The sequence below is a fragment of the Falco biarmicus genome, chromosome 2 (genome assembly GCF_023638135.1).
Source record: "Falco biarmicus isolate bFalBia1 chromosome 2, bFalBia1.pri, whole genome shotgun sequence".
Lineage (NCBI taxonomy): Eukaryota > Metazoa > Chordata > Aves > Falconiformes > Falconidae > Falco > Falco biarmicus.
In genome coordinates, this window is record NC_079289.1 from 97718391 (window position 1) to 97742481 (window position 24091).

Below are 24091 nucleotides of genomic sequence, written 5' to 3' on the forward strand. Positions count from 1 at the left end.
CATATGTGTTGAAATGTATAATGCCAAAAAAAGTGGGGGGAAGCAGGGATTAATTCCTGCCTCATATTATGTAAACTCCGCACTTCCTAATTTTATTTTCTTTCTAAAAGTAAAAGGGGGAATGAGCATAGAGTAAAAACACATGAGTACTGGACTGATAATACACAAAATAGTAGGACTATAGGGGTGTCCATTTCCACTGATTTCAATACTTGATGATTTATATAAAATTGCATACACTGATATAGTGGGATTGAATTGTATAAGAAGAAAATTACAATATTAAATGTTTGTTTATTTTCTAGAATTATTGTCTAAAAACTATGAGACAATTAGAGAAGTTCAGCTTATTCTGAAATAACGACTTAGAAGTAACCATTTATTCATATGAAATATAATTTAGCTAAAATTAAACAAACAATTAATACAACAAACAAAACTGAGTAAATCTTTTACAGTTTTGATGAAATATGCTTATCAACAATACTATTGCTTATTTCCAGTACATATTCTAAATCCATAAAATATTGCCTAAATGGCAATTTAGTTGAGAAAATTGATGCATTAATGTGCAGTAAGTGGTAAGGTATCCACTACTTCATGTCAGATGATTCAGTCCATACATATCTGTAACACACAGCGAGTAAAAATTGTTTCGTTCACCTCCAGCAGCTAGAAACAGTGTACATTAATTCGTGTAACAGAAGTTTTAGACCATTATGCAACAGTTTTTCATGCCATACATACACCCAGTTTTATATTGTAAAAACACAGTTCTGGAGGGCTGTAGTAAAATCCTGAAATTACTTGTGGCACTCTGAAATGAAAAAGTCACACAAAAGAGCAATTTACATTTAGGGCCACAGAGCTGCCAAATAGACAGCCAGAGGCTGAATACTGTGGATCAAGCCACCCTGCTCCAGTGTGAGCTGGTTCACAGCACTATGGTTGTAAACTAATTATGCCATTTGACTTTTGGACTAGCAGTTTGTCCTTTGCCCTCTTTCTGTTAGCTGTAGAACTTCAGCAGCCTGCGTGTATCTGCCCTTCATCTGTGACTTGCTGAAGGATGCTGAACTTTGAACAACTACTCAACACTTGCGCTATATACCCCATGTGTCTGATGTTCTCTCCTTGGCAGTTATAGGGCTGTGTGTGAATGACTTGATGAGTTTTGCGCCTCCAGGTGCAAAAGAGACATTGATATACTGAAAGGATCCAGTGAAGATCTGCTAATGTGGCTGGGGACTGGAGCACATAATGTGTGAAGACAGGTTAAGGGAACTGGGCTTGTGGGACAAATAATTGCTCCTCATTAGCTCAAATCCAAGAGAGTAATAAATCAAGATAGTCCAAAATAAATAAAATGAAGCAGTCTTCAACACATGTCATTATGTCATAAAGCTTCCTGTCCTACAGTGTTGTGCATATTAAGTTTATATCACTTCAAAAAATTATTGGAAGAAAGTAAGAAAGAAATACCTAACAAGGCCATTACACGGAATGATGCACTTTCTGTCTCAGAAAGGAATCCTGAGTTTCAAATTGCTGTAGACTGAAAGAATCCTGAAAAAGTATTCCTATATATTTGTTGAATCCTTTCCCTCTTCCCCAGGCATCTGATGTCAGGTATCATTAGGAACTAAACTAGATGGACCTTTAATCTGATGGGGTACAGTTGTTTTTACATGTTGCATCTTTGATAACCAGAATGACAGGTGAAGGAGGAGAGGGGGTTCAGATCATTCCCAGTGGAAAGATGAACAAGTTGTGTGTTTACACGCTGCTTTGTTATGTGGGAGTGAAAACCCTGATCAGATTGAGCAAAGGCAAAGAGAAGAAAGATTCCCTTTGAATCAACCAAGCAGTTGAAGAATCAAATACGCGGGTGAGCTCTGAAAACTGGAGTTGTTTATTGAAGCACATCGTTACAACATACACCGTGCTGACTGCTGAAGTACCCCTGCTGTGTTGGGGTAGGAAATTTGGGGTTCCATTTTTCCACTGCAGAGATGTGTCATTGTTCTGCATCAATATTCTTGTGTTTGAACCTTCTAGATTGGGGGCTAATGGAAAACAAAGGGTTGATAATCGGTGTTCTTAAAATGCAATGAATTAAAGAACGACAGTTTGGACAGAAATAGCCGGAGGTTCTTTGTATCATTCTTGGCTAAGAATTTGATTATCCAGCCAAGTTATGAAAGGAAAATAAAATATTTTCCTGACAATGTTAAACTTTTTAAGAGTATCTAGAGACTAAATGCTAGACATACTTAAGGAAATAACTGAACACTGATGAATTTTGGGTGGACTACCTGGAAGCTTAGAGCTAGAACCTCCATTAAAATTTATAATTCATATATAAATCTTATTTCCACATTTTTATTTACATTTAAGAATAGTTTAGGGAAAGCATTCAGAAATATGGTGAATTGTAACACTGCACAGATTCTTTCATGTCTTCATGCTCAGCAGGAGACAAGGAATTTACAAAAGTATTACTGGCACTAATACAAGATAATTGGGAGATAATAAATCCTAATGCTTTGGGAAAAGGATTAACATACATGGGCATCCGCAAAAGTATCTCCCACCATTTTTCCAAAACCAAATCAACCCATTTTACAAGGACATTTCTTTCTTATGCATAATAAAAGGAGTAATTAAGGAGTTACCTACGTTGAAGGATATTGTTAGATTGCTATTATGTTACTATTATTATTATATACTGATACCAACACAAGTAGTGTGTTTTATAATAAGAAAAAATAAGCAGACCATTATTTCCTGAGTTCTATTATTATTATTATTATTATTATTGTTGTTGTTGTTATTATTATTATTACTAGTAGTAGTACTACTACTACAAACAGTTTACTGACATTTATCTAAAAAGTTTGCCATTAGAGATCAAAATAGTGTTTTTAGAAAAATAAAACTTTGTAAAAGATATATCAATGTACTTACTCCTGGATGATGAATTTGGTTCTTTTTTCTATAATCAATTAAATATTAATGATGGTTTTGTTTATGCTCATATGGAACATAGATAATTAACAGAGTTCTGCTAACTCTTTACCATGTTCAAAAACTTGCATGCTTTTTCTGCTCCATACCCTGTGTTTTCTTTCCAGCTTAGAAGTTACTTTACCTGTTCTTGTGTATTCAAAAAAGTCCCAGTTCTGATTAAAGCTTTGGGCAACTACATAACATTGTCCACCACCAGCTGAATGTGGTCTTATGAAATATTTCTTTAGCAATGTCTTGATGAACTTACTGAACTTTCTCTAATGAGTCAAATAACAGGCAAACCCCTGTCTCTAGCCTTGGCAATTTTTAATGCCATTTCCCCTCTAATTCTGCTCTGCCTGAAATCAAGGATAAAAAATGTCCCTTCCAGGAGACAGCACAATTCCACTTGCATAATGGTGCATACCACATCTCCAACTCTCCATTCTCCTTCTCCTTTTCAATCTGGCTTACTGTTGAAGTTGCTTTTCCCAGTATTGTCAGTCAACAAGAATGAGAAGAAAAAGAGTGGGCAAAGGCAGTCTGAAAGTACTGAGTGGCTTAAATAACTCTTCCTACATTCACTGTAACTGCCACCTGCCCAGCAGCACTTCCCCACTCGTTTCTTTGACACTGCATTCCAGCCTTTCTTCAACTAACAGTGCTCTCCGCTCGCATGAAATCTTTATATGAGATGCCACCAGGGAGGCAATAAGAGAATGGTGAACTCTGGAAAACCATTTTAAAAAAAAAACAACCCCAAATAAACTTTTTAAAATGGATCTTAATTAGTAGAATCTGAAGCCTACCTGGCATTTGATGAGATTGGGACATGAATCAACAACAGAATAACAAAAAAAAAGTTACACTTAAGGTCAAAAATCTTTAGACTAGATAATAGCCATCGGTATTGCTTTAGGCTTTGTACTTCTTTATTTAGGCAACTGCATATGGACTTCAGCACAAAATTTCAGGCACCTGTTTTTAAAATCTTGGCCTCAAGATGTCCACTAACATTGATCTGATTCCTCAATTTGAAATTTTTGATTGACATGCGTTTGACATCCTGTCCAATTAGAATACAGCCCACTTGAAAAGCTATAGTTCACTAGTCAGAAAATTATATGGAACAGTATATCAAAGCAGTGATTTTGGTACTGTCAGATCAGACCTGATCAGGGTAAGAAGCAAATACATATTAAAACAATATATAATCTTCTTGAAAAATATCTAAGGTTGGTGGGGTTTTTTTCAAAAAAATGCTTATTTTATTCTTTATTTTGTTTTTACTTGTGCTTGAAGCACAAATGAACACATTTCTTTCTAGTATGAATGGAAAATGTGGGAGACCTGCTGATTTGGCTGTTAGACCTCTAGACTCAAAATCCTATCACAGCGGGTGGGAATCTGTTGGGTCAGTGGCAGGTAGGAATGCTGATCAGCTAGAAACCCTGGAACAATTGCCGCTAGATATGCATAGAAAAGCTAAATCGTGTATCACTATGAATATGCTTATTTTATAAACTGTGCAAAATTGTCAGTCTGCATGTGTGGGGACTTTGCTTCATCTAAGCAGCCTACATGCTGTACTGGGCATGGCTTTCTAAGAATTATCACTTTCCTAAATTTAGAGGTAAAGCAAGGCACAGCAAAAAATTCCTATTGCTTTTAGATCTGTTGGGCTGAGCAAACATGGTATTTAAAAAAGGAAGAGAGAGAGCTCCAAGCAATGACATTCAGATCTGGACATAAGCCCCTCTGAAGGGCAGGTTTTGGTTCAACTCTGGCACAAGAGTTGTACCTGATTTATTTTTGCATCCTGTGACAAGACATGGCTTGCTTTAAACTGCCAGTGCTCACACAGAAGTGATGTTGGTCACAGTGGTCACATGGAGTGTTCACAAAATGACTTATCAACTTAATAGCATCATAAGATTTGATACTCACAAATGACCTGTAATTCCGGGTACTCTTCCTGGAAAAGTTACTGATAGCTTCACTTAGGAAACTGAATGTTCTTAAGACAGGCATGCCTAAAAATACCCAGATCACTAGTTGCTAGAAAAACACAGCTCAGACATTCAAAAAAAAAAGGAGACACATGAAAATCAAGAGCAGCCAAAGAAATTTTCCAATACCAATGAAAAAGTAAGCTTAAAGCTTATTTTAGAAGTTTTATGTGGTGCAATATCTCATTCACAGTGAACGCTGAGGAAAATATAGCACATAAAAGAGGAAAATAAATTACTATTTTCCATAATAATAAAAAATAAGTCCCATTAAATTTCGCCACTAAGAGGTACGTTGAAAGCATTGGTACTTTTAAGGAAAACTAAAAAATAAAGACATAAAAATTATTTTCTGAATGGTTTTCCATGAAGATTATTTGTTTCATACAGTAATATTTAGATACAGTGGGTTTTGTTTTAATTTTATGGTCTGTATTATTTTTACAGACTTCAGAATTACATGTCCAGGTTTAAAAAAATAAAAATTATAATTAAAAAAAAAAAAATAATTTCTCATTCTTTTTGACAGAAAAAGATATAAAATGGAGAACACACTTCTCAGTAAATGCAAGAAGGAAACTGTATTTCAGGATTTCTGCTGAGTCTTTTGGGTTTTTTATGTTAAGTTTTTATCTGCTATTTACATTTGCAACAAAATATACAATTTCTCCACCACCTGATGTGAAATGTACATTCCTGATAGCAGTTTCTTTATACCTAAGCAGATATGATTGAATTACTTACTTGTATGGTGTAAGGACACCCACTAGGTCAGATTTGCACAGGGTTGTGACACAGTGTTTCACTGGTTCCCCTTGCCCAGGCTAAGCCTTCCAGGCATGTCAGTTTTGTTCCATTCTTGGTCTTGCTAGAGAAAAAAATTGTCAGTCCTGGCAGATTTTCCCAAGCGTAATCTTCTGTTTTCTTATCTCAAATAAGGGAAACATAAGAAGGCAAGGAAGTTTGTAAGAAATGATAACATACACATACATAGTTTTTCAATGTTATATTCTATAATTCTTGTTTATTACAATAGCAGCACCCAAGTGTCACTATTGCAGCTGTACAAAGCTGAATATTTTACAGCCATAAAGCATAGCACAGTTTCTGCCTAGAATACCCACAGGTGAATGTAGCTCCACTTGATGTAAATGGGATCCATGCATTTGCACTTGAACTCCAGATCTTTCCATTTCAGTCATGCTTCTATAATCAGATCCATGTTTTTGAAACCTGGTGCCACAATCAGTCTGTGTAGGTCCAGTTGCCAGAATCTGAGTACATTTGCATTTCTTTGTTTTTTATCAAGGTACTGATTTTGTATCAGCAACTGCTTTTGCTGCTAGCAATGCTTTTTTTCTTCTTATTTTTTCTAAGAATCTAAAAGTATCAGTATCTTTCAAACTTACAGTAGGCATTGACTGGTGGTACCTGGTACTTAGACGAAAAGAGGATTTAAATCTTTCAGCCCATCAATCACACATTGTTCCTAGCCCTGAAAAAAAAGAAAAAATGAATGGCAGTGTAAGTCCCACAAAATTTTGCCACTAAGAGGTACATTGAAAGCATTGGTACTTTTAAGGAAAACTTGCAAAGAAAAAAGATGTTCATCTCCAGCAGTGTTAAAAGTAAAGTGTAGCTGTGCACTAATTTATCCTGGTCAGAATGATTGACCTTGGGACTGTAATGAGAACTTGAGTGACAGGTTGGACACAGTAGTCTGGGTCTCACCCTAAACCTGAAACCCTTTCAAAATTCCTTTTCCTGCTCCTTTGGTACAGGGCTGTACAATTCCTCCTGCTGATATGTTCAAAACCTTCACTTGCCTTGAAGGTAAATACAGCCCTGGGGGGCCTGCAATAAGATTAGGAGCAAACAAAAAGGTTGAATTGCCACCTTGTTGAGAAGTTTAAACTCATACTTGCAATTTGCAGGTTGAAACCTTCTATCTAAGCCTTATGGCAGTGACTAATGCAATCTATTGATTTCTATGAAGAATTAATAATCCTAAAAACTGTGATGTAACTTCTGGTTCTTGATAGGATACAGACAAAGTTTAAACTTAGAATAAAGAATTACTCAAATTAATAAATTGCACCGCTATGCTTTATTCTCTGACTTCCAAAGAGAGCATTTCTGTGTGTTAGAGTGCAATAGTCAAAACAGAGGTAGTAGAAAAAAAAATAAGGTTGAACAATGGCATAGAACTGCCTTAAAAATCAAATGACCAATAATGGGCCACATTTTCAGTTCCTAATCATGGCTGCTATGTGCTGGGTGTAGATTATTACTCCTTAAAATGTGTATAATGTGGTTTGTGATTTGCTTATGAGTCACTATATAATACCAGGGATGATGTAGTTACCTGAGTCATCTCTTCTGCCACAAGATTGATCACAGCTAGACCGGACTTAATAAGATGGAGCTGACCTCTATGGGAGTATCTTTAGTGTGAGACACAATTTACACAACATTTAAACTCACTGCCCCTAAAGATAAATACTAAAAGTGGCATACTCCTAATTAATTGAAGAATTCTTGCTTACTCACATCCACTTAGGTTTTTTTTCTCTCTACCACACAGCTAAGAAAACAGGCAGTCAAATATATCAATGTTCTTTTCACCCTTGATTTGTATACTTGTGCAAATACAAACATAACTTTATTTTTTTATATAATTTTAATTGAGGATATGATTCAACAATATATCCCTGCCTTATGTTAGAAGAGTTTAACAGAAGTTGGTAGTGATTTTTTTGACATAAATATTATCAATACAGCAATGAATAAAGCCTTTTAAGCACTGTTTTCAAAAAGCACTCACGTGATTCACACCATTTATTCTTTCTTTTTTAACAATGTTATTCTCAGAATACTTTTCTCCTGAGCTTCTAAATTCAAAGGAGAGAGAAAACTCCCCAAGAGAATAAATCAAGAGTACCTAAGCTTGGGCTTCTGCTCTGTACCATTCCTTTGGTGGAGGTTACTTTTCACCACTGGCCATAGATTTAATTTCTTCTCCTTAAAGTCAGTCTTGTCAGATGCACCACCCTAGTATTGCTGCTATTAAAATCAGTAGAAGTTTTACACCAATGATGAATAATTTTTAATATCATACTTTTTGTATCCAAATTACTTCTATTGCACCCATTCACAGAATCACTTGAAATTACATAATCTCTTGTTTATTTTTTTTTAATGCCTCTGCTTTTACAGGTATACTGCAAGCTTTTCATCCACTTGCACTAGTTGCAGGAGTGGCACCAGACCACAACTAATCCACCATGTCAGAGTGCAAATACCTCCTACAGACCAGTCAGATCCTGTTTATGTAATGCTCTGTTGACTCTGAATGTAAAAGACAGACAATTTGCATGCGTTTTGCTCATGCAAAACTACTTGCAAACACTGCAGCCATCAACTGAGTCAACTATTTCGCTTATAACATTTAAATTTTATAAAAAAAGGTCCATTTCAAGAGTCTTAGTGATGTTCTGTGGATCTGGTTTATTATTATTTTTTATTATTTATTATTCTGATTATCATAATCATCATCATTATTTTCAACTTTGCACAATTCATCAGTAAAATGCAACATGTAAGAGTCTTCTACCATATTCCATAAATGTCCAGAAGCATGTTTACAAGTCCCTCATGAAAAGTACTTTCCCATGGATAGTGTCTATGTCAAGCAAACTCAAGCCTGATTAAGTAGATGCCTCAGAGCGTAAGGCAAGTATGTGCATGCACCAGCTGGAGAGGCTTCTTGGCACTGAACTGTCCCTGAAGCAAAAGCTTAGGATATTAGGAAATCTAAAGACTGAGGTAGATAAATCCTGCATGGATTTCCCAGTAGCCCTTACCTACAGATGAATGTTAGTGCAATAAGAATTCAACAACTGCCTGATTAATATGAAGTTCCATTAAAAAGATATGAATCTTCTAATGCTGGTAATGGTAAACATATGCACAAACCTTTGCAGAGTCAGGGATATATCAAACCATGCAGCCTCTACTGGAAAGAAGAAATCAGTTTTACAGACACGAATTAAACTGTGATTTTAATTGGGCTCATGTCAATCCGGTCACTTCAATTGAAAACCCAGTACTGCCTGAAACTAGCCATGAAGTGTTTAGCTGGGGCACAATGTGCTGCACTGAAAATGCCTGGACTACAACCAACTCAAGCCCAAAATCTGCCCTGCTGGGAACTGCATCTCATTTTATTATGGAAAAACTAAATTTAATCCCAACATTCTCTAATGAAAGTACAGCACATCAATGTGACATATTTCTGCTGCAATACTGAAGGATCATTCACCCACATGCTGAAGCTAGTTTCTCTACATACTGTGAGATGAAACAAGAAGACTCCAACACCAGTAGCTCTAGTTCAAATTCCACATCTGGAACTGCTTAGTAATGTATATGTAAAAATTATCTTGATAGACAACACAATATAATCCCACTCAGACAGCATTACACTCTTAAGTAGTGTCGCTGGCTCAATTCAGTAACTCTAACAGTATCACTAGATATAGATTTTCTACTGTTCTTTTTGCCACGTCTCTTAAATTAAGCTTTTAGTCAAAGACTAGAGGCATTGATCACATCGAAGGACACATGTAACATAGGAAGTGCATCTTTCCACGGATTAATTCCTCCTGCTGGTTTATGAATAGATGATGTCCCAGTATAAGAGAAATCCAAGCAGCTGTAGCAATTAGACATGACAAGACATTTTCCACATACTGTTTTGTCTAATGAACTGTCAGAGAGTGCAGTTCCCCTGACTTTTAATTACTGCACCACCCACAGTTAGGACAAGTTCACCTACCTCTTCTGTCTGAGACTTAATTCATCTTCCTTATTAAAAGTGATGGGTCCCAGTTTGGACTTTTGCTAAACAGTGTAACGTAACAAAAAGGCAACATTATGGTAAGCACTATCTTTCACAGCAGCCATTCTTTTTCACTTAGAAAGAATATTCATTTGACTTCCTAATGAAACAAATTATCTGCCTTCTCAAATGAGAGTTTTCTCATCAAAAGTAAGTTCAGGCTTTATCTGGCAAACGATAAACATTTCCCTTAGGGTAGCTTGGATAAATTAGCAGACTGAAAAGGAAAAAAATCCTTGATACTGTCCTGTATCTAGGATCCCAAGGAAATTCTCTAATCATGTTGTTATTATTTATAAAGCTTAATTTTAACTATTAAAAAGAAGGTATTTCATTGTGACTGTGGCTCGACATGCATTTGGGCTGAAACCTAGCAAGTGTGGGAAATATAACTTTTTAGGTAAAATTTTATTCCATGAATCTGACACACAAAGCTGCTTGCATTACACACTTTTGCAGAAATATTTTCTTTATTATCTTTTCCCGTATTTATTAACAGGATCCTCATCAATGTGAAAACCACAGGATTTTGTATTCTTTTTGCCATCTATAGAATTGGAACGTGGAACAAAGGATATTTTTATAGTAATGCCGTAACACATAAGAAAATGAATTAATGTTGAAACAAAGCACCTGCACACATAAGCTATAAGCATAAACTGCATACTTTTTAGTAACTGCAGTGGTCCCATAGACATGAGACCAAAAAAATGGATTCCAAAATAAAATCTTTGTTCAGAACAGAAGAGTTCTATCCTGATCTCCCTTAGCTTATACTTTATTTAGTTTTAGGACTAATCGCAAAGCAGGGTCAGCGCAAACCTTCACACTTAAATGATCTGTAGATGCTTGCTTACTGATAGCCACAGTCTGAGGGAAGACTGGCGAAACCCTGCCAAGCTCAGCTTCCCACGGTTAGATGCAAACCCGATAATTCTCCAGGATGGAAAGGCCAGTGATTCTAAGACAAACTAAAGTGCAATTAAAGTTATAAACAGGAAGATTAAGAGCGCATGAGGTACTCTCTGCAAAAGTATTTCAGGCCTGTGGAAACCCCTCCAGAAATCCTTTGTAAAGAAACACCTGCATTGCCTCAGATGAAAGTGCCAGATGATGACAGATATGAATAGGTGTGTGTTTTTGGATGAGTGGGAGGCTTGCATAGAGGTGGTGTGAACATTTGTGGTTGGTCACGAAGAGGAGGATGATAAACAAAACCATGGTACAGGGAATCAAGAGGAGCCCAAGAATTCCCACAGATAACGCAATGTGCTGAAGGACATCGGGCTTCATCTTGCAGCTGCCTGAACCGACCCCTTAAGCTGTATGAATCAGTAAAAACATTAATCAGTTCTTTTAGGACTAGAACAAGTAACGCTTGCTGAGGAGGTCTGGCATAAGGAGACAAAAAAATACTGGGTGGCAGGAAGGTTTTATCATGCTTCAATTTTTATGTTTAAAGATTATTAGTAGTGGAGGAAAATAAGACCACTTGAAAAACAGTGCTTAAAGATGCGTAGTTTGCATCTTCTATGAGGTGAAAATTTTTATATATAATATAAAATTCAGAGAGGAGAAGAGGAGATCACACTTAATATAAATTACCAGAGGTGCTCAGATGCTACCTTGTGTTCAAGGTGTAACTAATTATTTCTGCAAATATAGACTTTCCAATGTTCCAGAAAAGTAAACACTGACCTATCACATCTTTAAAAAGAATGAGGAGTTTCCTGCATTGCCTTCTTACAATTTGGGATCAGTTTGATTATCTACTGAGGAGGAAAATCTAATATAAATATTGCTGTTAAAGGGACTCTAATCCTATGACATCATATTTTATGAATTCAGAGAGGTTTTTTAAACAATAATATAAAAACTTTATTGTTCCTTATTTCAATTTGGAAAAAAAAAACATTAAATTATCAGTAAAATAAGAGTCAGAAGACTTGAGTGCAAACACACCTTTCTCGCTCAAGAGAGACACTAATAAAAGATGTAATGAGATTAAAAGATCTAAAATTATGTGCCCTGGTTGAGTGATCTTGGGTCTTCATTACTTATTATATACTGAAACATGGAAATATTTGTTAAAAGTTGTTGGTTATAAACCACACAGACAGTCTTGATCAGCAAAATTCTTTATAGATGACAAAGAAAACTAATTCTGTAAACTATGTGGCAAACAGTACTGTCAACTATAGTAAATCTAGGCTAATCCCTCCATGAAAGATCCAGAGACTACATTACTTTTTTAGTATTGCTCTATAACTCTATAGGTTCTCTACTGAGGTTCTATTGTGAATACAAAGAAACCTATGCCATAAAAATAATGGTAATTTATGAAGTTATTAACTCAATTTTCACAGTGATATCCATATAAACACAAAACCTCATATTTCATTAATTCTAGTGAAAGAGAGGATATAAGTTACAGTATGTAGGGTTTGGGGTTTTCTCTATTAGCATGCAATTCCTTATGATATTACATATCACACTTCTATATTCCAAGAAACTGAGCAAAATTTTGCCTTGCACTGCTAGTAAGACTATCTCGAAAAAATTACTCCTTTAGGCAGAAAGCAGATGCTATGTCTACTCACTTTTTACCCCTCCAACTGTGCAGTTCTTCCAGAAATTAAGGCTACACCTTCATAATAAAATGAACAAAAAAATCTAACAATTTGGTTGGTTAGTTGTTTTAACAGGAGACGAAGACAAAAAAATCAGACCTATAGTTTTTCCAGGATGTATTTAAACAGGACTAGGAACCATTTTATAAAGACAAAAGAAGGCTATCTTTTAGATTGATGCAACAGTTTTACAGTTATTCTTTAATAACATTAAGGGGTTTTCATTCTGAAATGAACGCTTTATTTTCTCATAACAAGAATAACAAGAACTTTAGATTTGTGCCAAAGTGATCTTAAGGGATTTTATTTTATCTTTTTACTGAATTCCATTGTTTTTCACACCTTCATAACTGTATTTAAAAGGCAGAATGCACACTTAATGTGCAGCACTGTTGCTAGCAAAAAAAAAGAAGCCCTGAAAATACATATTGCTTGATAACTTACAAATTTAAAGCTGTGATTTGTTTTACTGTCTTCTTATTTTCCATGGATTTTGTGTTACCTACCAATCTCACCATTTATGTCCCAACTTTAAATGAACTGCAGGGGGGGGGGCGGGGGAAGAGGGGGAAAGAACAACAACAGAAAGACTATCTTTCTGTTTTAGAAAAATACTCATTAACCCTGTATTAGAAACCACACATTAATAGTACTTCCTTTTATATTTTTTGTTATAGCTCATTACTCACCTGTATCTCCTTATGGGTGATTACCACTATAAAAGCAGGGTTTCCATGCCTAATATTTTGCATACTAATCATATTTTGCATTATATACAAATATACAAATATTACACATCCCTAAGTGGTTGTTACAAGAACGTAAAGCTGCTTCTCGTAGGAAATACAACTTATAGCTTGTTTGCATTTCCCCCAAAAAATATCAATGCAAATCTGAGCTATTTTACCATCAAATAAAGCCATTTAATGGATTTCACAGCAGAAAAGCAAAGGCCACGTGATATTAAAATGTATACTGCTAGATCTGTTACTCAGTAAATTCAATTGGTAGCTGGTCTGCCTAATTCTTCCATCTCTGTTTCTCCCTTTAAGACCTTAACTCAGTTCCCGTCACTAAATCATTTGTCATCTAGGTAAGAATCCCATTGAGCGCAGGTTTAGGGAGCAGCAATAATTCTGGGTGAGATTGACTACAAAGGGAAGGAGGGAGCAAATTACTTCCATCAAACTCATCCTCAGAAATGGTAAGCCCTCACCAAAGGTGCATTTTCCTCTTAAAAGAAGGAGCAGTCACACATTTACAAACATCAGGGAAGACTCCAGTTTAAGGCACACTTGATAGATGTCAGGAGCAGTAGCAGAGGAGTCTAGTGTCAGTCCCACTGGAAATGACACACCTGCCCCCTTGAAAGCCCCTCATGGAGCTGCCCAGAGCAACCTGGCCCACAGCTTGGGGCAGGGGCTGCTCTGCAGAAAGCAGCACAGCTGTGACTCACCAAGCAACCCCCGCTATAGATCAGAAAATAAGTCTTGTCAGACCCCCTTCAGTTCCCACAAATCCAAGGTCACTGAATATTGGAGCTGGGTAACGGCAGACCTCATTAAGATAGTCTGGAGCAAAGAGACATCATCTGCACCCACAATAGATAAATAGTTTTGAACTTCCATACCATCACAGCTCAATCTATGCTCCTCCTTTAGCATAGTGTAATTTACATGAGTATGAGCTAGTCCTGGTCATAGTCTCCAAATGAAGCTGCTAGGAAATGATGCCATAATCTATAATAGAATTATATACTTATTAAAATAAAATAAATTTTAAAATGTAACTGTAAATAGTTTTAAAAATGCTTCAGTAAAAATGAATCAGCTTTTTAATTAACCAGGGCACTGACCCAGACTTCAGAGAAAGCAATGGGCTGTCCTGCTCCCCTCACCCCACTCCAGGAGCCGTTAAGTTGTCCAAGCACATAAACTTTCAGTGATATTTCAGATCTTCAGGGTGTTGCCCATTCATATAGGACCAACAGATATGATAGGACTACGAGACAGCCTTGCTCTTCTGCAGGTAGAGGCCAGATAAGAGACCTGCAGTATCTAACACTGCTTAGAAACCTATGGTAAGAGTATCAAATTCCCAAAACCTTGGGGAGAAGACTGAGATACAGTTTGCTGTGTGTCATCTCAGATTCGATGGAGAAGCCAAGTGGTTCTGTTATTCAGTCCCTGGGGGAAAAAATCCCAACAAAGCCAGCAATTCTCAACTTCTACACAAGTCATGTAACTGCCTTTGACAGTTTTCATATTACATTCTTTCCTAGACATGCATTTTCAAAGCCATATTGTGCATTAATTGGTAAAAACAGTGCACACAGTATTTGGCAGTTTTAATGATTTATTGTATACAGACTGTACAAACTATATAATCACATAGCATAGAAGTACAGAATTTTGTTTTATGCATAAATCAGTTTAAAATAGTTCATTTTATAGAGATTTTAAAGACTAAGGTTTCTGAAGAAGTTTGGGAGAAAGTTGTCTGTTCAAGAAATGCAGCAATTTTGAATTACTTTTTATCAAAAGAAGCAGTGTTCTAAATCAAATTTAACTAATTCTTAAGTGAGAGTTTTTCAAAGTTTAGAGTGGAAAGGAATCAGAGCTGCAGTCAGGGGAGTGGGCCACAATAAATTCTTCTTATAGCAAGAACTTGTTTGGAGTTCTGCCATCTCCCTCGCTGATTGATGTTTTTCATGTGATTTCAGCCTTGCGTGAAACAAGCAAAATAATAAAAAAAACCCAAAACACCCTGATCTTTTAGAAATACATTAAAATCAGGAATTTTTTTTTTTTTTGACAGAGACTAAAAATTAAGGTTGTTGACAACGCAATCTGCAAGTTAGTTGGGAATAACCAAGTTCCCTTTGTTCCAGTTACATGAAGGAACCACTTTCCTGACTATGGGACTCTCGAGAATACTGCCTTCTAATATTCTGCTCCTGGCTTGAGGAACCAAGTATATTGCTAATACCATGTCTGATGCCTAGTGGCTGAAAAAAACATTCAGTTTCAAATGACTGAGAATAGACTGCTGTTTTCCATTTATTTCTTCTAAAGACACTTAAATTATATTATTTGAAATCATGTTTTTATATAAGGCAAAGGGAAGACACAGATAAAATCTGTGATAGTCTTGTTCCTATACAGGTTCTTCTTAAAAGACTACATGAAATAATAAACATATATCTGGAATTGAATATATTTTTATAAACTTTAATGGAAAGCCAAGGTCATATTAAGGTAGAAAACAACATAGAAATTGAGATGGAAATATTTTAAGAGTTTAAATTAACATTATAACCAAGAACAAAAATGGATTTAGGGTCTTTTATAGTATCTATGTTTCAATCTTATGTAGTGTTTTTGACTCAGAAGTGTCCCAGAGAAATTCTGTGGAAAAATCAAGTAGTAGGTAGAATTTCCATGGTCCTTTAGTAATGAAGGAAAGCCTTTGTCTTTCTGGTCTTTCTCTAGGTGATCAGTTCTCAAATGGTTAGGGTGTCATGCTGCCCTTTAGGTTTATATTTAACTCCATGGACAAATAGTTTTAGGTATCCTTAGGAATTTTTAACATTAGTCATTAATTTGTCGTGGTAGCAAATATTGTGCATTTATAATAGGCATATTTCTATTTCCAAGCCAGCTATTAAACAGCAAATGTTCTTAAAAGAATAGATTGTGAAAGATATACTAATTGTTCTGAAAATAACAGGAAAAAAAGGGTACATATCAATGGCAATGAAGTTAAGTAAAAGGCAATTATTTACTAAAGCAGGGCTTAATTCAGCAGTCCATTGGTAGAGAATTACAAAGGCATTCATACATAAGTGAGTATATGGTGGTCAGACTTTTTTTAAGTTACAGTCTAAAAAGAAGAGGTGAGGAAGAGAGACATGTTGCTACAGAAGCAATGAGACTTCATTAGAGTATCAGTCTTTCTTGGTTTAAAAGCAGACACAGTCTATGAAGTTTATTGAATACATCTGGCCATGATCACTCTGACTTTCAGCACTGAGTGAAGCATTCAGAAGTTACCTGGAAGAAGTCAGGCCCCATATCCAGTCACAGGCAGTGTTAGATGGTGAGCCAGAGGGGGGGTGGGGCTGAACATCCTTCAGGACATGACATTCTCTCTCCTTTGGTCACAGAGGACAATTTTAATTAAGGCAGCTGCAACCGCATTAGCTAGTCTTCCATTGAAGACGGGTGTCTCTTGTGAGAGGGAATGGTAGTACTCCCCCTTAAGACCCCATAGCTGGGTGGCCCGTGTGTTTTTCCCCTAAGCAGATCCAACTCTATTATCTGACATGAATTAGGAAAGACCTCTTCCTACCTCTGTTTGGTTGCTTTTAAAAGAATGATGATTTTTAGAAGAAAGATGTTTTTATAAGAAAGTGTTTTAGGGACAATCTAGTTTTTGTTCTTTTACCATGAATGAACTATCAATAACTTGATGCAGTGTTTCATAGCTACACCACTATTATTATCATCCATTTTTTTCTGCATTCAGTAGACTGGTATGCAAAAGATCTTTTGCTGATGTTCAGTGATGAATGTATTGGCTCACTAACAAGAGTCCTGTCAGCTGTGGAGGAGCCACATCCCATGTGCTCTGGATCCCTGAGAGCCTCCAGGAGCAGGGCTGCTCCATGAGGTGGATGACCCAGAAGCCACAGCAACCCAACCAGCAGCAGAGCAGAGCCCTCACCAAAAAAAGCTCAGCTCTATGGCACCTGAACATGACCAGCAGAGTAGGGCTGCTGACAATAACACCTCATGCCAGCAGTTCAGTGACCTTCAGACAAATTCGGAGTGGCAAGTCAGGTCCAGCATCTGCCCAGTGAGTCAGGAACAGCAGAAGACAGACACAGTCTGGAGGCAGCGGCAGCAGTACAACCCAAGCAGGGAACGGGGACCCAGCCTGAGCTGAAGTAGAGCTCCTGGGCCATAGGCAAGGGAGTGGAGGACGTCCCTGGTGAAGCCAGTCAGGGTCATTAGAACCTCCTTACTATAGTGAGAAGAAGTTCCTCCTCCCTGTCTCCAGGCCCTGAACCTCATGCCTTTTAACTCAGGCATTGCTCACAGTGAAAGGAAAGATGCAGCAGGTGTAAATCAGTTGATCTGTGGTGTATAGAGACAAGGGCTATTATTATGACCTACTATTTCTACTACAGGAGCGGTTGTGGAATAAGGCTTCACTGTTCTTGGCACTTGAGAATAGAGCTCTTCCATGCACAGGTCACAGCTCCACTTCATTCAGAAGGTAAGGAAACAAGGGAGTAAAGGGGGAGAAAGATGGGTGAATCATTTAATTCTGTGCAATGCACAGCACACTCGTACTAGCTCCTGTTTAAATAGTTAATGAGAATTGCTCAGTGTTTCTTTGTTCCCTCCCCTGTCTGAGATTCATGAAGCCAACTGTGGGAGCTCTGAACTGTTGAAGAGAATCCAATTAACTCTCATTTTTCTCATTTAACTTGACAATTTAAGTGGTTTCACTGTTTATAATGTGTATGTTTATATATATATGTGTGTGTGTTTATCTCTATGTACTGAAGATGTCTTTAAATGACTGTACTGGGTTATTTCTTTTGGAGTTAGTTTCTTTGTGGTTTTATTTTTTTTTATTTGGTTTTGTGTGTATGGTTTGTTTTTTGTTTTTTTTTTTTATCCCCAGTAGATTGTCTTTCTGATTCCTGGTATGAGAAATCTTTTGGATCATACAATGTAATAGCTCTTCCAGACTAGTTTTTCTGTCGTTGAGTGCTAAGATCTGGTAAGACTCTCATTACAAGGTATTTCCAAGTAAGTCAGGAAGTGAGGGAGAGCAATGATCATCAATTACCAGGATAAGTAAATGTTGCCTTCTGATCTCTTATTATAAGAACATAATTCACATCACCTACCTAATTTTTATGACTGACCCTTTCCTGTCTATACACAGTTCAATTAATTAGGTATGACTATTTCAGAAGACTTCTGTATGCCTTACTGTTTTTTTATGACAAGTTCTGAGTCCAATTACATTAAAATGACTGTGTTTGTCTTGTTTCATTTACTTTGCAATCCTTAATTAGGATGATACAGAAACATTTCATGCAGACTGACATTATATCTGTGTGAAAGACATTGATACTTATCTATATTCTGTCCATGTGAAGATACGATTTTTGAGTGGAAGCCTGCTATTAATTCTCAGCTTTCAATATGGGACATATTGAAATCCATCTACACTCAAAAATTTTTTGTCTGTTCAAGTACTGGCAGCCAGAATCATTCTGGGACAAATTACTGGTGACAGCATTCCTTTTTAGAACACACAGAACCAGTTCTGAAACAAACATGGAACAATGACACTACCAAATTTTTAAGCTTTGTGTATTATTAAACACAGTTATAGGCCATATGCCTAGAAAATAACCAGAAAAAACTTTTTTTTTTTTTTTTTTTTTTTTAACCCAAAGAAATACCAGTATCATTTATCTATATGCAAAAGGGGGGGAGGAGGGGAAGGCATAGAGCAGACTAGGGACAAAGGTCAAATTATCGGTGCAGTCTGTCACATACACACAAAGCCGTAAATCTTTATGGTTGCTTCATATGTAGGTATGAGGTTTGAGTGTAAAAATACAACATAATGATCATCCTTCCGCCTTAATTTGGGGACTTCCAGAGACAGCAGAATGAGTCAAGGTAATTCTAGCTAAGGACAAATTAATCTCAGAGGGAGCTGTAGTAGTAATATGTATCATAGATAAAGAACATGAGAACATATGAGATGTATTGCTGAAATGAACTTTTATGTAACTTCTACAGTTTTCAGGTACTGTGGAATGAAAAACATGTGTGTATATGAATGTTCATGGATAATTAATAACAAAGATTGGAGGCATCATGTAGTGAACTAAAAGTTTCAAGCCAAATCAAGATTGGTAATTTTTTTTTTTTTTTTCCATGAGAGTTGGGGCTGAGCAAACCCCATGAGGCTCAACAAGGCCAAGTGCAAGGTCCTGCTCCTAAGTTGAGGAAACCCCCAGGATCAATACTGGCTGGATGGAGAATGGATTGGAAGCATCCCTAAGGAGAAGGACTTTGAGGAACTTAGCATGGCCTTACAACGTTCATTTGCAGTCCACAAAGCCAACCTAATCCTGGGCTGCACCTAAAGAAGTGTGGCCAGCAGGTCAAGGGAAGTGATTCTCCTACTCTGCTCCACTCTCATAAAACACCACCTGGAGTGCTGTGTTCAGCACTGGGAGCCCCAACATAAAAAGGACACGGACCTGTTGAAGTGAGTCCAGAGGTGAGCCACAAAGATGATCAGAGGGCTGGGGCACCTGTCCTGAGGACAGGCTAAGAGATTTGGGGCTCCAGGGGGACTTTATAGTAGCCTTCCAGTGCCTAAAGGGGGCCCACAAGAAAGCTGGAAAGGGACTTTTTACAAGTGTATGTAGTGATAGAGCAAGGGTTAACAGTTTAAAACTGAGAGAGGGTAGATTTAGATGAGAGATTAGGAAGACCACCTTTACTGGGAGGGTGGTGAGACACTGGAACAGGCTGCCCAGAGAAGCTGTGGGTGCCCCATCCTTGGAAGCGTTCAAGGCCAGGCTGGATGGGGCTTTGAGCAACCTGGTCTAGTGGGAGGTGTCCCTGCCCATGGCAGGGGGGTGGAACTAGATGATTTTTCAGGTCCCTTTGAACCCAAACAATTCTTTGGTTAGCTACCTTTGGTAACTAATAATGTTAGTTAAGTACTACTGGTAAAATACTTTGCTAATTAACAGCACAGAGTGTAACTTCAGACCTTTAAAATGATGGCATAACTCATTTTTACTTCAGTATGGTTAAGACTAATGAGTACCTCTTCACGTAAATAGCAATGAAATAAATACATAAATTCACTATTGTGTTGCCAAGTCTTTGTTAAAATTCAGCTGCACTAAGAAATAATTATCAACTATTTTTTGTATCAAAGGATGCCTCTGTGTTTAAAAATGGGCCAGTTACTGAAGTAATTCACAGCAGCCACTTGTGTTTCTTCATCAGTGAGTGTGGAAGCTTATTTCACTTCTCAGTGGTCTGGTATTCAACCAGAACTTTAAGCTGTAACCTTTTTAAAGTCCTTTAAGTGCATTGTTTTCACCAGACACAAGTTTCCGCTAAGTGACTCACAAAAAAAGGGGGAAAAATAAAATCAGCCTTTCCCACCTCCATCTTTTCTGTTCTGCTAATGCACTTGTGGTCATACGTTGTGGCCAACATATTTTGTAACTGACATTCACATAGATTTAACAGACAAGAGGGACTGGCTCACTGGTAAAACTTGTCTCATTTATACATAAATTTATTGATCTGAGAGGTCACCCAGCATATAAATTTGAAAGTGCTGCAGCATTAATTTCTCTAAAATGTATGGAAACCTCCCCCTTTGTGCTTAAGTAGCCATCTGAGGCCACACAGGAATGGTCATGGTGTGGTTAAGTCTCTCGTTATTCCCGCCTTGCAGAGGCTGTGTTGTGCTAAATGGCTAATGCATTTGTCTCACTGTGATGGATTAAACAGATGACATGGAGATGGGAGCCTGCATGGAGTATCTCATTATGCTAAACCCCTCACATTCTCACCCATGCCATGGGTAGCTCTGAAAGGTTAGAAGCACAAAGATTTAGGTGCTCCTTCAGGATGTGAACTTATTACCCGTCTCAGGAGAGAAATGCGGTAAGAATATAATACTTCCTAGAACAGCACCAGGTCAGCCAGCACGGCATTCAGTGTTATGGTGAAATCTTAACCTCACTGAGTGCAGAAGGAATGCTTTCAATAATAAACTTGGATCCTGGATTCAGTAGAGGAGCTGATGCTTGTTTCATCATCTCCAGAGATCTTTTCCCCTTGCATGTAATCACACACAGCAGATTGTACTGTCAATTTGCAGCTCCTTTCCTCCCTCTAATACTGGTTTCTGGTGCTAGGAAAGCAGAAAGGTAAGTATTGATTTTCAAGAGGGTGGCTTGCCTGTTTCATACAGACCATTGCTGTCCTTTCCAACATCTTTCATCATATGATATGACACCTTTCTGAAAACAGACCTGTCTACTCCTGTGTGACAGACAGGGCATCAACACAGACAGGGATTATTAGGAGCAGAAAAGAAAAAAAAAAAACCTCTGAGGAAAAGGAAAGGTGAATGTTACAGACCTAGAAGAATCCATGCAGCCAGTCCATTAATTTCCTGACAAATCTCACCAGATTAACCACTTCTGAAATCAGAGCTGAAGAATCTGAGTTACTATCGCTTTCTTTAGAGAATCAAGGCATGATGTGAGTCTTGTGTGTGGGAAAGGACCATATGTATTGCCCTCCCATACCCAATTAATGACTCATCTAGTCCTGTATTGTCTCTCTTGTAACTCCCAGATATTCAGAGGCAACCCGCCTCTATTCAAAAGTTATCAGTATTAGAATTTCCATAATATATATTTTCCCTTAAAAACTAGGTTATTCCCAGAAACAGAATCTTGTAAAAGAGGTGCAGCAGAAATGGCATTACCATCGCTCCTTCCCAGCAGCTGTGCACAAGCCTAGTGCAGAAATAACAAGGTACAGTAGGTGGTAAGGAAGTGTTACTTATTCACGACAAGAGAAGATTTGGACTTATGAAATTTTCTTCTTAAACAACAAGTATAGCCAGCTGTTACTGTTTACTTTCTTATGCTTGCCTAGAGTTTAAGAATTATTGTAGCCAGACCTAGCGAACACGACAAATCATTTAGTTTCACCCAGTAGACTTGAAATATGTCCCAAACAAGTTCACAAATGTAATTTTATTACTTGATGGACTCAGCTTCTCATCACTGGCACAGAGACCAGTGCTCACCCAAAGTCAAGAGGGAAGCAACAGACATGAGGTACAGGTGAAGTGTACCCAGATGACCTCACCAAGATCTATGATGTAAACAAAGATAATCAAAAGCTTCTTAGCCTTCACAACTGTAAATCTGGTGATTAGTAATCATTTCACACTTGTCAACCATTTGAAAATTAAAATTCTCTGTAGCTACTCAATGCATGGGGCTATGCTGTTAATTGTCTCATCTTTGACAACAGCCAATATTTCATTTTCCAGAGAGAAACACCCCTGACTTTTCTTAGCAGATTTATGTAGGCTTCTCTGCATCCAAAGATGGAGAAAGGAATCATTGTTAAGATTTAAAGAATGTTTAGTTGTAATTGCTAACTGGAAGCAAAATGTTGTTTGCCATGTTCAGTGCTATACAGGTGCCCTGGTGTTCATGAATGCTCACAAAGGTAGGGGATGAAACTCACGATTTTAAAAGCAATGGGACTATCCCAACAACCCTCCCTCTCTTCCCTTCTCTTTCTGCCCTAGATGGATAAACTCATACAAACACAATCACACAGGACATCAAATTTCTTTTCAAGTAAATTATCTTCAAATTATAACAAATCTGATCCTGAAGTCCCTAATGGTAAGGGCACCTTCTCCCTTGATGTTTGGTATTTAGTTGCATTGCCACTCCCATGCTGCTAGGAGATATCATGTTATTTCAAGTTTAATTTTTTGTAACTTTGAATTCCAGCAACTGTATTTTGTCATGTCTTTATCCTCCACCGGCAGGTAAGTCGCCTTTCAGCCTCCTTTTCATGAATGGAAAAACCAAGCTAATCTGAACTCAAATAATACTGTGAGTATCCTTTCAATTTTCATTGCATTTTAATGTTCTTCAAGACTGAGCATTAGACCTGGACATAATGTTGCATAGAAAGGCAAGACAATTTCCCTTCTCATGCTCAAAGTTATACTTACTTTAATCCCAAGTTTGAATTAATCTTTTTGTTGCAACATTACAAAAATATTTTCTAAAAATCCTTCATTTTAATTTTACTTCTAAAATTCAGGTAAGTTACATCTTTGTTTCATAAGTACTCTGAAAATTCATAAATGACTACAAACTCACTTATTGACTCTCGCCTTTTTTTGTTGTTGCTTGAAACAATTATTTTGGTTATTTTGCTACGAGGCACAATGGTGAATATACAATCATTAACAATTTTTTTTTCAACACTTAATATATAAACCTTTTTTGTTATTTTATTCTAAAAATTATAATATATGATCCAACCACAATACAGACATTGACACAGGAATGACTTACTCTACAATTCTTCATTTATATTTTTAAATGTCATTGCAGGATACAGAGATGAAAGAACAAAAAAATGTGATCTGATAATTTAAAAGACTCTGGAACAAAGATTCCACTTTCAAAGACTCCAAGAAATTATGAGTTCATTATCCACCCAGGTCCAAGAACAGTGAAAGATTACCTTTAACTCCAATACCTCCTTAATTCTTGCTGGAGTGTCTGAGAGATGACATAAACAAAGCCTTTCTTTCTGATATCTTTGGAACTTCTTGAAAGTCCAAGTTCAGAGAAAATATATTCCATAATTACATATCTATGGGTATTTCCATCTACAGATACAAATAACAGAATTAATACA

At 37.0% G+C, this 24091-nt stretch overlaps 1 long non-coding RNA gene across 2 annotated transcripts in view; it reads right to left on the reverse strand.

The window, feature by feature from the left end:
* Positions 1-478: 478 nt before the first annotated feature.
* LOC130145313 (uncharacterized) overlaps positions 479-24091 on the reverse strand; it is a 47022-nt gene continuing 23409 nt past the window's right edge. The window contains exons 2-3 of one of the 2 annotated variants that reach the window (XR_008820478.1): positions 5763-6513; positions 479-2066 (exon numbers count right to left, since the gene is read on the reverse strand). This is a non-coding gene — a long non-coding RNA (uncharacterized LOC130145313). Of the gene's footprint in view, positions 2067-5762; positions 6514-23785; positions 24063-24091 lie in introns of those variants that run through there. The other variant, XR_008820477.1, reaches the window with a different exon arrangement.